The sequence below is a fragment of the Somniosus microcephalus genome, unplaced genomic scaffold (genome assembly GCF_052327205.1).
Source record: "Somniosus microcephalus isolate GS21.2 unplaced genomic scaffold, FLI_Smic_1.0 unresolved_chr1, whole genome shotgun sequence".
NCBI classification, from domain to species: Eukaryota; Metazoa; Chordata; class Chondrichthyes; order Squaliformes; family Somniosidae; genus Somniosus; species Somniosus microcephalus.
This window is the reverse complement of record NW_028225179.1, coordinates 54,854,147-54,866,898: the sequence shown is the minus strand read 5'-3', so window position 1 is coordinate 54,866,898 and position 12,752 is coordinate 54,854,147. Positions and strand designations below refer to the sequence as shown.

General features: G+C 45.2%; 1 non-coding gene across 1 annotated transcript; it reads right to left on the bottom strand.

Annotated features, from left to right (window-relative positions):
* Window positions 1–11,782: 11,782 nt before the first annotated feature.
* Window positions 11,783–11,877, bottom strand: trnai-uau (transfer RNA isoleucine (anticodon UAU)). The gene is made up of 2 exons: window positions 11,840–11,877; window positions 11,783–11,818 (listed from the first exon to the last, which is right to left on the bottom strand). It is a non-coding gene; the product is annotated as a tRNA-Ile (tRNA).
* Between the last annotated feature and the right edge of the window lie 875 nt (window positions 11,878–12,752).

Below are 12,752 nucleotides of genomic sequence, written 5' to 3'. Positions count from 1 at the left end.
CTTTGCACCCTTTACCTGCGGTATGACCAACTGATTAAATGTGATATCCATGACGCCCACAGCATCACGAATGCTCCACTATGTATCCATTCACAGCTCCAGCGCCGCAATGTGGTCTGTCAGTAGCTGCAGCTGGATACACTTCTCGCACATATGGTCATCAGGGACACAGGAAGTGTCGCTGATTTCCCACATAGTGCAGGAGGAGCATGCCACAGGGCCGAGCTGTGCTGCATTGACTTATCTTTTAATGAATTTAAATTAAATCAATACCAACAATTAAACTACAATTAAATGATATACTCAAGGGCCCTGGTTTCCTAGCACTCCCCGCTACACAACAGAGACCATAGCAAATATAATCACAAAAGTAAGACCTTCTAAACTTTATGAACCTTAACTGTCCAGCTATAGAGTAGTGCAAGTACTCACCCAATCAGCTGCTTCCTCCTACCCGCGTCACGTTCAGAATCATGACATGGCTCTGGAGCGCTGCCGCCGGTCTGTGAGATTGGTAAGCCTCTTTGAAAAAGCCTGGGAAAGTGAGCTTATATACCCACTGAGACTCCGTTCTCACCGCTCCCGACAAAGGCCTCTGTAAAAAGCCCACAAAAGTGAGTTTAAATACTTACTGAGTCTCCGCTCTCACCGTTCCTGACAAATGGAGTGGAGATGTGGAAGACCGACCAGAAAAACACCTAGGAGGACACCAATACATAATTCATCTCTCCTTCTCCCGAAGCAGCATAATTGACCAATCTGAGTTTTGAGTTACACCACTGAGTTAAAGGTTGTACAAATCTCTCTGTGTAAAACTTGTATTATTAGGTTAATAAAGCGATTTGTTTGAAAAGTTTAAAGCTTTGGTTGATCTTAGCTCTGATTAACCTAAAGAGTGAAGAGAGATAAAATAAAAACCCTACAGATCCTTCCGGCTAAATCACATTTTCCTCCCAAGCATGCTACACTTAGCTCATGGCAAGGCTCAAATTACTAATATATAGGTGGAATGGAATACCTTGTCGGACTATGGGGGAGAGCAGCAGAGTGATGCACGGTCTGTTAACTCACTGGGCGAAACTTTTTCTTCTCTGCTCTGAATCAAGCTTAAAACCGACCATTAAAACCGATGGTCATTCGTACTAATCCATTGTGCTCTGGACGCATGGGTGCGAATCGCTATCCTCATCACTGCTGGCCACACGGGGCTTTTCAGTCTGTGCCTCTGCGCTCTTCATGTGACTACAAAAATAAACATGGACTCATTGCATAAACGTAGAACAGAGATTGCGAATCGCAGATACACTTTTTCCTCTCTCTTCCTTCCTCTGAGATTGAAACCCACTGAAAGACTAGCGGGAAAACAAATGATTAGAGAGCCAAAACATAACTTTTACTTTTAGGAACAAATGTAATTTCAAAAGATTTTATCAACATCAATGTCCAGGTTATCTGTTTTTATTGTCTTTCGTCGAGAGATAAATAATGTGCAGTGCATTGGGGAGAAATCCTCGTTCTTTTCAAAATAGTGCAATGGTACCTGAGGCTTCGGTGTAATGTCTTTTCAGAAGACGGTACCGTCGACAGTGCAGCACACCATCAGTACTGCACTGGAGTGTCAGCCTGGATTATGAGCTCAAGTCTCTGGAGTGGGGCTTGAGTTTGCTACCGCTGAGCCACGGCTGACACATAAACTCAGTTCATTCGGCTCGAGTGAAATGGCAAAGACAAAAAAATGACAGTGGACTAAATCTTCAACTTGGGGCCCACGAATAAACTGTTTAAAAGGGATGTGCTGTCAGTCCCGGATCATACTGTGTCTGTTTAAAAGGAATGTGCTGCCAGTCCCGGATCATTCTGTGTCTGTTTAAAAGGGATGTGCTGTCAGGCCCGAATCATTCTGTCTCTGTTTAAAAGGGATGTGCTGCCAGTCTCGTGTCATTCTGCGTCTGTGTAAAAGGGGTGTATTGTCAGTCCCCGATCATTCTGTGGCTGTTTAAAAGGGATGTGTTGTCAGACCCGGATCATTCTCTGTCTGTTTAAAAGGGATGTGCTGCCAGTCTCGTGTCATTCTGTGTCTGTTTAAAAGGGGTGTGCTGTCAGTCACGGATCATTCTGTATCTATTTAAAAGGGATGTGCTGTCATTCCTGGATCATTCTTTATCTGTTGAAAGAGGTTGTTTACCTGACATGCATCATACAACCTCTTTTCTGTTTAAACAAGAACGAGGTTGTATGATGCATGTCAGGTGAATTCTTCAAGGCAGAATCAGACCAAGTATAATATGTTGAGAGGGGATGTGAAGATAAAAATAAGAATAGCAAAGAGAGAATATGAGAGTAGAATGGCGTGAAACATAAAAGTGAACCCAAAAATCTACTACCGGCATGTAAACATTAAGTGGGTAGTAAGAGGCGGGGTGCGGCCTATTAGAGACAAAGAAGGTGATACATAACTAGAAGCACGGGGCAAGGCTAGAATACATAATGAATACTTTGTATCGATGTTTACCAAAAAGTTGGATGCCGACAAATTATCGGTCAAAGTGGAAAATATAGAAGCAATGGAAGGGGTGAAAATTGATCGACAGGATGTCCTGGAAAGGCTGTGTCTGCTTAGAGTGGACAAGTCACCTGGTCCAGATGGTTTCCATCCCAGGTTGCTAAGAGAGTTATGGGAGAAGACAGTGGAAGGCTTGCCATAATTTTCCAATCTTCCCTAGATGCGGGGGAGGTCCCTGAGGAGTTGAAAGTGGCAAATGTGACAGAATTGTTCAAGAAAGGATGGAAGGATGCTCCTAGTAACTACAGGCCGGTCAGTTTAACATCAGTGGTGGCTAAAGTTTTAGAAACAATAATCAAGGAGAAAATTAACGGGCTTTTGGAGAAGTTTCAGCTAATTAAGTATAGCCAACACGGATGTGTAAAATGCCGAACTTGCTTGACGAATCTAATTGAATTGTTGATGCAGTAACAGAGAGCTTTGATGAAGTGTATGCAGTGGATGTTGGCGACATGGATTCTCCGATGGGGTTTTACAAAGTACCACATAAAAGGCTGGTTAAAAAGATTGATACTCATGGAATAGGTGAGTATGTGGCAGCTTGGATAAGGAATTGGCATAAGGACAGAAAACAGCGAGTTGTGGTAAATGGCTGTATTTCAGATTGGAGGATGGTAGTTACTGGTTTTCCCCAAGGTTCAGTGCTGTGCCCACTGCATTTTGTGATATATATAAATGACCTCTATATTGGAATACAGAGTAGAGTTTGTACATTAGCCGATGACATCAAACCTGGGGGTGTGGCAAACAGTGATAATGATGCCAATCGACTACAGGACATAAAAAGGACATAACAAGGCTAGCAGAATGGGCAGACAAGTTACAGATGGGATCTAATATGGAGAAGTGTGAGGTGATGCATTTTGGCAGAAGGAACAGGGAAAGGCAATTTACACTTAAAGGCACAGTTTAAAATAGTGTGCAGGGACAGAGGGACCTGGGAGTTAATGTCCATAGGTCCCTGGAGGTGGCAGGACATATTGAGAGAGTGGAAACAAAGCATTTGTGATCTTGGGCTTCATAAATAGAGGTATTGAGTACATAACTGGAGAAGGTATGCTGTGTCTTTATAGAGCACTGGTTAGGCCACAACTGTAGTATTGCGTCATATCTGGTCACCACACTTTAGGAAGGATGTGAAGGCCCTTGAGGGGGTGCAGAGGAGATTTACCAGAATGGTTCCGGGGATGAGGGATCTTAGCTACAAAGACAGGTTGGAGAAGCTGGATTTGTTTTCATTCGAGTAAAGGAGGTGCAGGAGTGACTTGATAGAAGTGTACAAGATTATGACGGGTTTCGATAGGCGAGACGGGGAACGGCTGTTCCCACTGGTTGATGGCACAAGGACTAGGGGATTTAAGACTTTAGGCAAGAGGTACAGGGGGGATGGGAGGAAAAAAAAATTACGCATATGCCGTCGGAAGTGGTGGAATCGGAGACACTCAATGTTTTCAAGGGGAGACTGGATAGGCTCTTTAGGGAAATAAACTTGCAGGAATACATCGATAGTGCGAAGGAATGGTACTGAATTGATCAGTCTACAGAGAACCGGCACTGGCTCGATGGGCAGAAGTGCCTCCGCCTGTGGCATTATGCCTCTATGATTAAAACAAGGGAGCGCAAAGCCACGGATCATCAATTTTATAAGTCTTTTTAACAGGAGTGCGATTTTAGCTGTGATGACCCAGTTGTTAAGGTTGGCTGGGTTTCATCCGGGTTTTAAACCCGGGACCTCTCGCATTTTTAAGCAGCGAAATTGCTTGAGCGAGAATCAGATCTCTCGACCAACGAGCCGCCGATTTGGGGCTCGAAGTTGCATTGGGTTTCCCTGCGCTGTTGCGAACCCAGTTCGCAGAGGACCTGTTCATTCATTTGAAATAAGTTTATATTTTCCTAAATCCACTTCTTCATATGAACCGTTTCCCTGAATCTGCTCTCAATTCTCCCCATAACAAGAAGGTCGGCGACAACCTAATTGTGGATATGGTGTTTGGGCGACTGTCTGTGCGTGACTTCCGTCCTTGTAATTCTCAACATCATGTTCAGGTGAATCGTTGTTTGTGTTCAACAATATGTCGGAAACATGGACATATTACCCGTGAGTTTACACAACTTCTCGTTTGTGTCAAAGGCTTAGTCACTGATTTGAAATCGAATCTATTTCCTGCACATTAGTCTTTGCCTGATAGTTGCTGGTTTAACAGTTAAAACTGGCCCCACCTTCCCTCCTCTCAATAAGTAACACTGAAGGGCTCCTTTAAAATTCCAATCCATTATTGCAACACGGTGGGCCTGAGGAAACTAAGAGCAAAAGCGCTGGCTGTTGTAGGTGAGGCTCGAGCACACAACCTCGACATTTCCCCGAAGCTATAGCTGTTATACAAATCCTATGCACGAACCGAATGCGCCACTAGAGCTGCGCTTGATGAGAGTTACTTATCCGTGCTCATTTACTAGCACATTTCAGGTTGTCTAATCGTGCGGGGGTGCAATGTTGTTTAATTGAGGTGCATTGGCTGGGTTTATACGAAAGAGTGAAGCAGGTGATTTCTCATGTGTTAGCGAGCTGGTGAATTTACCAACGGCTGCACCAGATCCTTGTGCCATAAACACTGAACATTTTTACCCAACTCCTAAAATACGGGCTGCAAAATGAGAACCGATAAAAATTCATCACATGCAAAACGCAAGAAACGTTTTAAACTTTTACCCATGATTCGGTAACCATGTGAGTTATCCGGTGATTAATGACGATTACAACTAACTTTTCACACAGTCTAATGAGTTTTACTCATTAAAATAAAGAGTTTTCTTAAAGTTCACTCCTTGACATGCAATGGAACCCGTATCGCAGAGTAAGAGTATTTGTAGCTGATAATTGCTGTTCTGAGCTGCTTCTCTAATTATTTAAAGAGCAGCAGTTTCCGAAGTGTAGCGGTTATCACTTCTGTCGCAAGTACAACAGGGCCCTGGTTCAATCATCTCTTGTAGGTAGAGATCCCGGGACCTCTCGCATTCTTATGTAGCAAAATTCCTTGAGCGAGAATCAGATCTCTAGACCAACGAGCCGCCGATTTTGGGCTCGAAGTTGTATTGGGTTTCCCTGCGCTGGTGCGAACCCAATTCGCAAAGGACCTGTTCATTCATTTGAAATATGTTTATATTTTCCTAAATCCACTTCTTTATATGAGCCGTTTCCCTGAATCTGCTCACAATTCTCCCCATAACAAGAAGGTCGGCGACCACCTAACTGTGGATATGGTTTTTGGGCGATTGTCTGTCCGTGACTTCCGTCCTTGGAATCCTCAACATTATGGTCAGGTGAATCGTTGTTTGTGTTCAACATGATGTCGGAAACATGTACAGATTACCGGTGAGTTTACACAGCTTCTCGTTTGTTCCAAAGGCTTTGTCACTGATTTGAAATCGAATCTATTTCCTGCACATTATTCTTTGCCTGATATTTGCTGGTTTAACAGTTGAAATTGGATCCACCTTCCTTCCTGTCAATAAGTAACACTGAAGGGATCCTTTTAAACTCCCATCCGTTATTGGAACACGGTGGCCCTGAGGAAACTAAGAGCAAAAACATTGGCTGCTATAGATGAGGCTCGAACTCACAACCTAAACATTTCCCCGAAGCTATACTGGTATATGGAGAGGCAGCGGACCTGCGAGGGAGCACCAGAGGTGGCGGAGCTACTTAAAGAGCAGCCAGAGGCAGCGAGGCCCAGAGCCCCGAGACCGGAGAGGCAGCGGACCTGCAAAGGAGCACCAGAGGCGGCGGAGCTACTTAAATAGCAGCCCGAGGCAGCGAGGCCCAGAGCCCCGAGACCGGAGAGGCAGCGGACCTGCGAGGGAGCACCAGAGGCGGCGGAGCTACTTAAACAGCAGCCCGAGGCAGCGAGGCCCAGAGCCCCGAGACCGGAGAGGCAGCGGACCTGCAAGGGATCACCAGAGGTGGCGGAGCTAATTAAAGAGCAGCTCGAGGCAGCGACGCCCAGAGCCCTGAGACCGGAGACGCAGCGGACCTGCGAGGGAGCACCAGAGGCGGCAGAGCTACTTAAACAGCAGCCGGAAGCAGCGAGACCCAGAGCCCCGAGACTGGAGAGGCAGCGGACCTGCGAGGGATCACCAGAGGCGTACCAATCCAGGTTCCGGGATAGAGGTAAAAAGTAATCCAAGTGTGACGTCAGCAGGATGCAGGTAAGTGATTGGTTGGTGAGTATTTATCTCTTTTTTAAACTTTAACTCTGTTTTATAGTTTCTAAGGTCTCTCTGGCGTAGCGGGGACTGTTGGTAAACTATTTAACTGTAGTGTAATTAGCAGGGTTGAATGATTAAATCTAAACTCAATTAATTAAAGGGTAAGTCATGGCAGGACAGCCCGGCCCCGTGATCTGCTCCTCCTGCGAGATGTGGGAACTCAGGGACACTTCCTTTGTCCCTGACAACTACATGTGCAGGAAGTGCACCAAGCTGTAGCTACTGACAGACCTCATTGCGGCACTGGAGCTGCGATTGGATGCATACTGGAGCGCTCACGATGCTCGGGACATCGTGAATAGCACGTTTACAGAGTTGGACACACCGCAGGTAGAGGTTGGACAGGAAGAAAGGGAACGGGTGACCAAGAGGCAGAGTACTAGGTGCAGGCAGGTAGTGCAGGGGTCCCCTGTGGCCATACCCCTCTCCAACAGATATACCACTTTGAGTACTGTTGGGGGGGGATGGCTTATCAGGGGAAGGCAGCAGCAGCCAACTTCCTGGTACCAGGGGTGGCTTTGCTGCACAGAATGGGAGGAAAAAGAGTGGTAGAGCTATAGTAATAGGGGATTCAATTGTAAGGGGAATAGATAGGCGTTTCTGTGGTCGCAAACGAGACTCCAGGATGGTGTGTTGCCTCCCTGGTGCAAGGGTCAAGGATGTCTCCGAGCGCCTGCAGAACATCTTGGAAGGGGAGGGTGAACAGCCCGTTGTCGTGGTGCATATAGGCACCAACGATATAGGTAAAAAGCGGGATGAGGTCCTAAAAGTGCAATATAGGGAGTTAGGAGGTAAATTAAAAAACAGGACCTCAAAGGTAGTAATCTCAGGATTGCTACCAGTGCCACGTGCTAGTCAGAGTAGAAATAGAAGGATACTCCAGATGAATACGTGGCTAGAGGAATGGTGCCAGGGGGATGGATTCAAGTTCCTGGGACATTGGAACCGGTTCTGAGGGAGGTGGGACCATTTCAAACCGGACGGTCTGCACCTGGGCAGGGCTGGAACCGATGTCCTAGGGGGAGTGTTTGCTAGTGCTTTGGGGGAGGGTTTAAACTAAAATGGAAGGGGGTTGGGAACCTGAGCAGGGAGATAGAGGAAAGGGAAACAAGGATAAAAGCAAAAGATAGGAAGGAGAAGAGCAAAAGTGGCAGTCAGAGAAATCACAGGTTTAAATCAAATGTGGCCACAGTAAATAACAATTCTAATAGGTCTAAGAGCGTTAAAAAACAACCTGAAAGCTTTGTGTCTTAATGCGAGGAGCATTTGTAATAAGGTGGACGAATTGGCTGCGCAAATAGAGGTAAACGAATATGATTTGGTTGGGATTACGGAAACGTGGCTCAAGGGCGGCCAAGGCTGGGAACTCAACATCCAGGGGTATTCGATATTCAGGGAAGATAGGCAAAAAGGAAAGGGAGGAGTGGTAGCATTATTGGTTAAAGAAGGGATTAACACAATTGTAATGAAGGATATTAGCTCTGATGAGGTGGAATCTGTATGGGTATAATTGAGAAATACTAATGGGGAAAAGACATTAGTGGGAGTGGTATATAGACCTCCAAACAGTAAGGTGGAGGTTGGGGATGGCATTAAAAGGGAAATTAAAGAATCGTGCAATAAGGGCACAGCAGTCATCATGGGTGACATTAATCTACATATAGATTGGGCTAACCAAATTAGTAACAATATTGTGGAGGAGGAATTCCTGGAGTGGTTACAGGATGGTTTCCTGGACCAATATGTCGAGGAACCAACCAGTGATCAGGCCATCTTAGACTGGGTGTTATATAACGGCAAAGGATTAATTAGCAATCTTGTTGTACGAGGCCCCTTGGGTCGGAGCTATCAGAATATGATCGAATTCTTCATTAAGATGGAGAATGAAGCAGTTGACTCAGAAACTAGGGTCCTCAATTTAATTAAGGAAACTACAATGGCCTGAGGAGCGAGTTGGGTAGGATTGATTGGGGAATGGCACTCAAAGGGTTGACGGTGGATATGCAATGGGAAACATTCCAAGACCGAATGGATGAACTACAGAAGTTGTTCATCCCAGTTTGGCATAAAAATAAAACAAAAAAGGTGACTCAACCGTGGCTAACAAGGGAAATAAGGGATAGCATAAGATCCAAGGAGACGACATACAAATTGGCCAGAAAAAGCAATAATCCTGAGGATTTGGAGCAGTTTAGGATTCAACAAAGGAGGACAAATGGATTAATTAAGAAAAGGAAAATAGAATATGAGAGTAAGCTTACAGGGAACATAAAAACTAACTGTAAAAGCTTTTATAGATATGTAAAGAGAAAAAGATTGGTGAAGTCAAGCGTAGGTACCTTGCAGTCAGAATCGGGGGCATTTATAATGGGGAGCAAAGAAATGGCAGACCAACTAAATACATATTTTGGTTCAGTCTTCACAAAGGAGGACACAAATAACCTCCCAGAAATACCGTGGAACATAGGTTCCTGGAACTGAAAGAAATCAGTATTTGTAGGGAAATGGTGTTCGGAAAATTGATGGGTCTGAAGGCCGATAAATCCCCAGGGCCTGATAATCTACATCCCAGGGCACTTAAGGAAGTGGCCCTAGAAATAATACATGCATTGCTGGTCATCTTCCAGAACTCGATAGACTCTAGAACAGTACCCAAGGATTGGAGGGTAGCTAATGTTACCTCACTATTCAAAAAAGGTGGCAGAGAAAAAGTGGGGAATTATAGACCGGTAAGCCTGACATCGGTAGTGGGGAAAATGCTAGAGTCCATTATAAAAGATGTAATAGCAGAGCACTTGGAAAGCAGTGACAGGATCGGACAAAGTCAACATGGATTTACAAAAGATGCTTGACTAATCTACTGGAATTTTTTGAGGATGTAACTGGTAAAATAGATAAGGGAGAACCAGTGGAAGTGGTGTATTTGGGCTTTCAGAAGGCTTTCGATAAGGTCCCGCATAAGAGGTTAGCGTGCAAAATTAAGGCACATGGGATTGGGGGCAAGGTATTGAGTTGGATAGAGAACTGGTTGGCGGACAGAAAGCAAAGAGTTGGAATAAACGGGTCGTTTTCCAAGTGGCAGGCAGTGACTAGTGGGGTACCTCAAGGATCGGTCCTATGACCCCAGCTGTTCACAATATATATTAATGATCTGGACGAGGGAATTGAATGTAATATCTCCAAATTTTCAGACGACACAAAGCTGGGTGGGAGGGTATGCTGTGAGGAGGATGTCATGAAACTCCAGTACGATTTGGACAGGTTGGGTGATTGGGCAGAAACATGGCAAATGCACTATAATGTGGATAAATGTGAGGTTATTCACTTTGGTGGCAAAGGCAGGAAGGCAGATTATTATTTGAATGGCAATAGATTGGGAGAAGGGGAAGTGCAAAGAGACCTGGGTGTTCTTGTGCACCAGTCGCTGAAGTTAAGCATGCAGGTGCAGCAGGCGGTTTAGAAGGCAAATGTTATGTTGGCCTTCGTAGCAAGAGGGTTCGAGTAGAAGAACAAGGATGTCTTGCTGCAGTTGCACAGGGCCTTGGTGAAACCGCACCTTGAGTATTGTGTGCAGTTTTGGTCACCTTACCTGAGGAAGGACGTTCTTGCCATGGAGGGAGTGCAGCGAAGATTCACCAGGCTGATACCTGGGATGGCAGGAATGACGTACGAGGAGAGATTGTGTCAATTGGGCTTATACTCACTGGAGTTTAGAAGATTGAGAGGGGATCTCATCGAAACCTATAAAATTCTGTCAGGTCTGTACAGACTAGATGCAGAAAGGATGTTTCTGATGGCCGGGGAGTCCAGAATCAGGGGTCATAGTCTAAGGATAAGGGGTAAGCCATTTAGGACTGAAATGAGGAGGAATTTCTTCACCCAGAGAGTGCTAAACCTATGGAATTCTCTGCCACAGAGGGCGGTGGAGGCCAGTTCATTAAATATATTCAAGAAAGAGTTGGATATATTCCTTGAGGCTAAAGGGATCAAGGGATATGGGGAGAAGGCAGGGACAGGGTACTGAATTTGGATGATCAGCCATGATCTCATTGAATGGCGCAGCAGGCTCGAAGGGCCGAATGGCCTACTCCTGCTCCTATCTACTATGTTTCTATATAAGTACCACACGCTAACCGATTGCACCACTACAGCTGCGCTTCATGTGTGCCAGTTATCCGTGCTCATTTACTAGCACGTTTCAGGTTGTCTAATCGTGCGGGGGCGCAATGTTGTTTAATGGAGGTGCATTGGCTGGGTTTATATGAAAGAGTGAAGCAGGTGTTTTCTCATGTGTTAGTGAGCTGGTGAATTTACCAACAGCTGCACCAGATCATGGTGCCATAAACACTGAACATTTTTACCCAACTCCTTCAATACGGTCTGCAAAATAAGAACCGATGAAAATTCATCACATGCAAAACGGAAGAAACGTTTTAAACATTTGCCCATGATTCGGTAACCATGTGAATTACCCGGTGATTAATGACGATTACAACAATCTTTTCACACAGTCTAATGAGTTTTACTTAATAGAATAAACAGTTTTCTTAAAGTTCACTCCTTGACATGCAATGGAACCCTATCGCAGGGTAAGAGTATTTGTAGCTGACAATTGCTGTTCTGAGCTGCTCCTCTAATTATTTAAAGAGCAGCAGTTTCCGAAGTGTAGCGGTTATCACTTCCGTCTAAAGTACAACAGGCCCCGAATTCAATCATCTCTTGTCGGTAGAGGTCCCTGGACCTCTCGCCTTTTTAAGTAGCGAAATCCCTTGAGCGAGAATCAGATCTCTAGACCAACCAGCCGCCGATCTTGGGCTCGAAGTTGCATTGGGTTTCCCTGCGCTGGCCCCACCTTCCCTCCTGTCAATAAGTAACACTGAAGGGCTCCTTTCAAACTCCCATCCGTTATTGCAACACGGTGGGCCTCAGGAAACTAAGAGCAAAAACATTGGCTGCTCCAGGTGAGGTTCGAACTCACAACCTCGGCATTTCCCCGAAGCTATACTGTTATATAAGTACCACGCGCTAACCAATTGCGCCACTGGAGCTGCGCTTGAAGCCCATTAGTTATCCGTGCTCATTTACTTGCACATTTCAGGTTGTCTAATCGTGCGGGGGCGCAATGTTGTTTAATTGAGGTGCATTGGCTGGGTTTATATGAAAGAGTGAAGCAGGTGATTTCTCATGTGTTAGTGAGCTGGTGAATTTACCAACGGCTGCACCAGATCCTGGTGCCATAAACACTGAACATTTTTACCCAACTCCTGTAATGCGGTCTGCAAAATGAGAACCGATGAAAATTCATCACATGCAAAACGCAAGAAACGTTTTAAACTTTTGTCCATGATTCGGTAACCATGTGAGTTACCCGGTGATTAATGACGATTACAACTAACTTTTCACACAGTCTAATGAGTTTTACTTAATAGTCTAAACAGTTTTCTTAAAGTTCACCCCTTGACATGCAATGGAACCCGTATCGCAGGGTAAGAGTATTTGCAGACGACAATTGCTGTTCTGAGCTGCTTCTCTAATTATTTAAGGAACAGCAGTTTCTGAAGTGTAGCGGTTATCACTTCCGTCTAAAGTACAACAGGTCCCTAATTCGATCATCTCTTGTAGGTAGAGATCAATAAAATGCATTAACAGCCGTGCGGTATTCTCCTTTTCTCTATACAGTTCTGTACACACTCAAACTGTACAGAAATACCGACAGTGTGAGATAACATTACAGGATCCTGCAGCGCTGCCTCGGTCAATAGCAACAGTTCGGAGCTGCATTTCAGACCCGGCAACAAACCCATGAGTTTGTTTGCTGTTACCCAGCTCCCGGAGTGAGTGAGGCCGCGACAGCAGCGAACTTCAGGCTGCCTGTCCGGCCCCGCTCTCTCCAAGCGCCTACTGCCGGCGGAAAACAGCGATT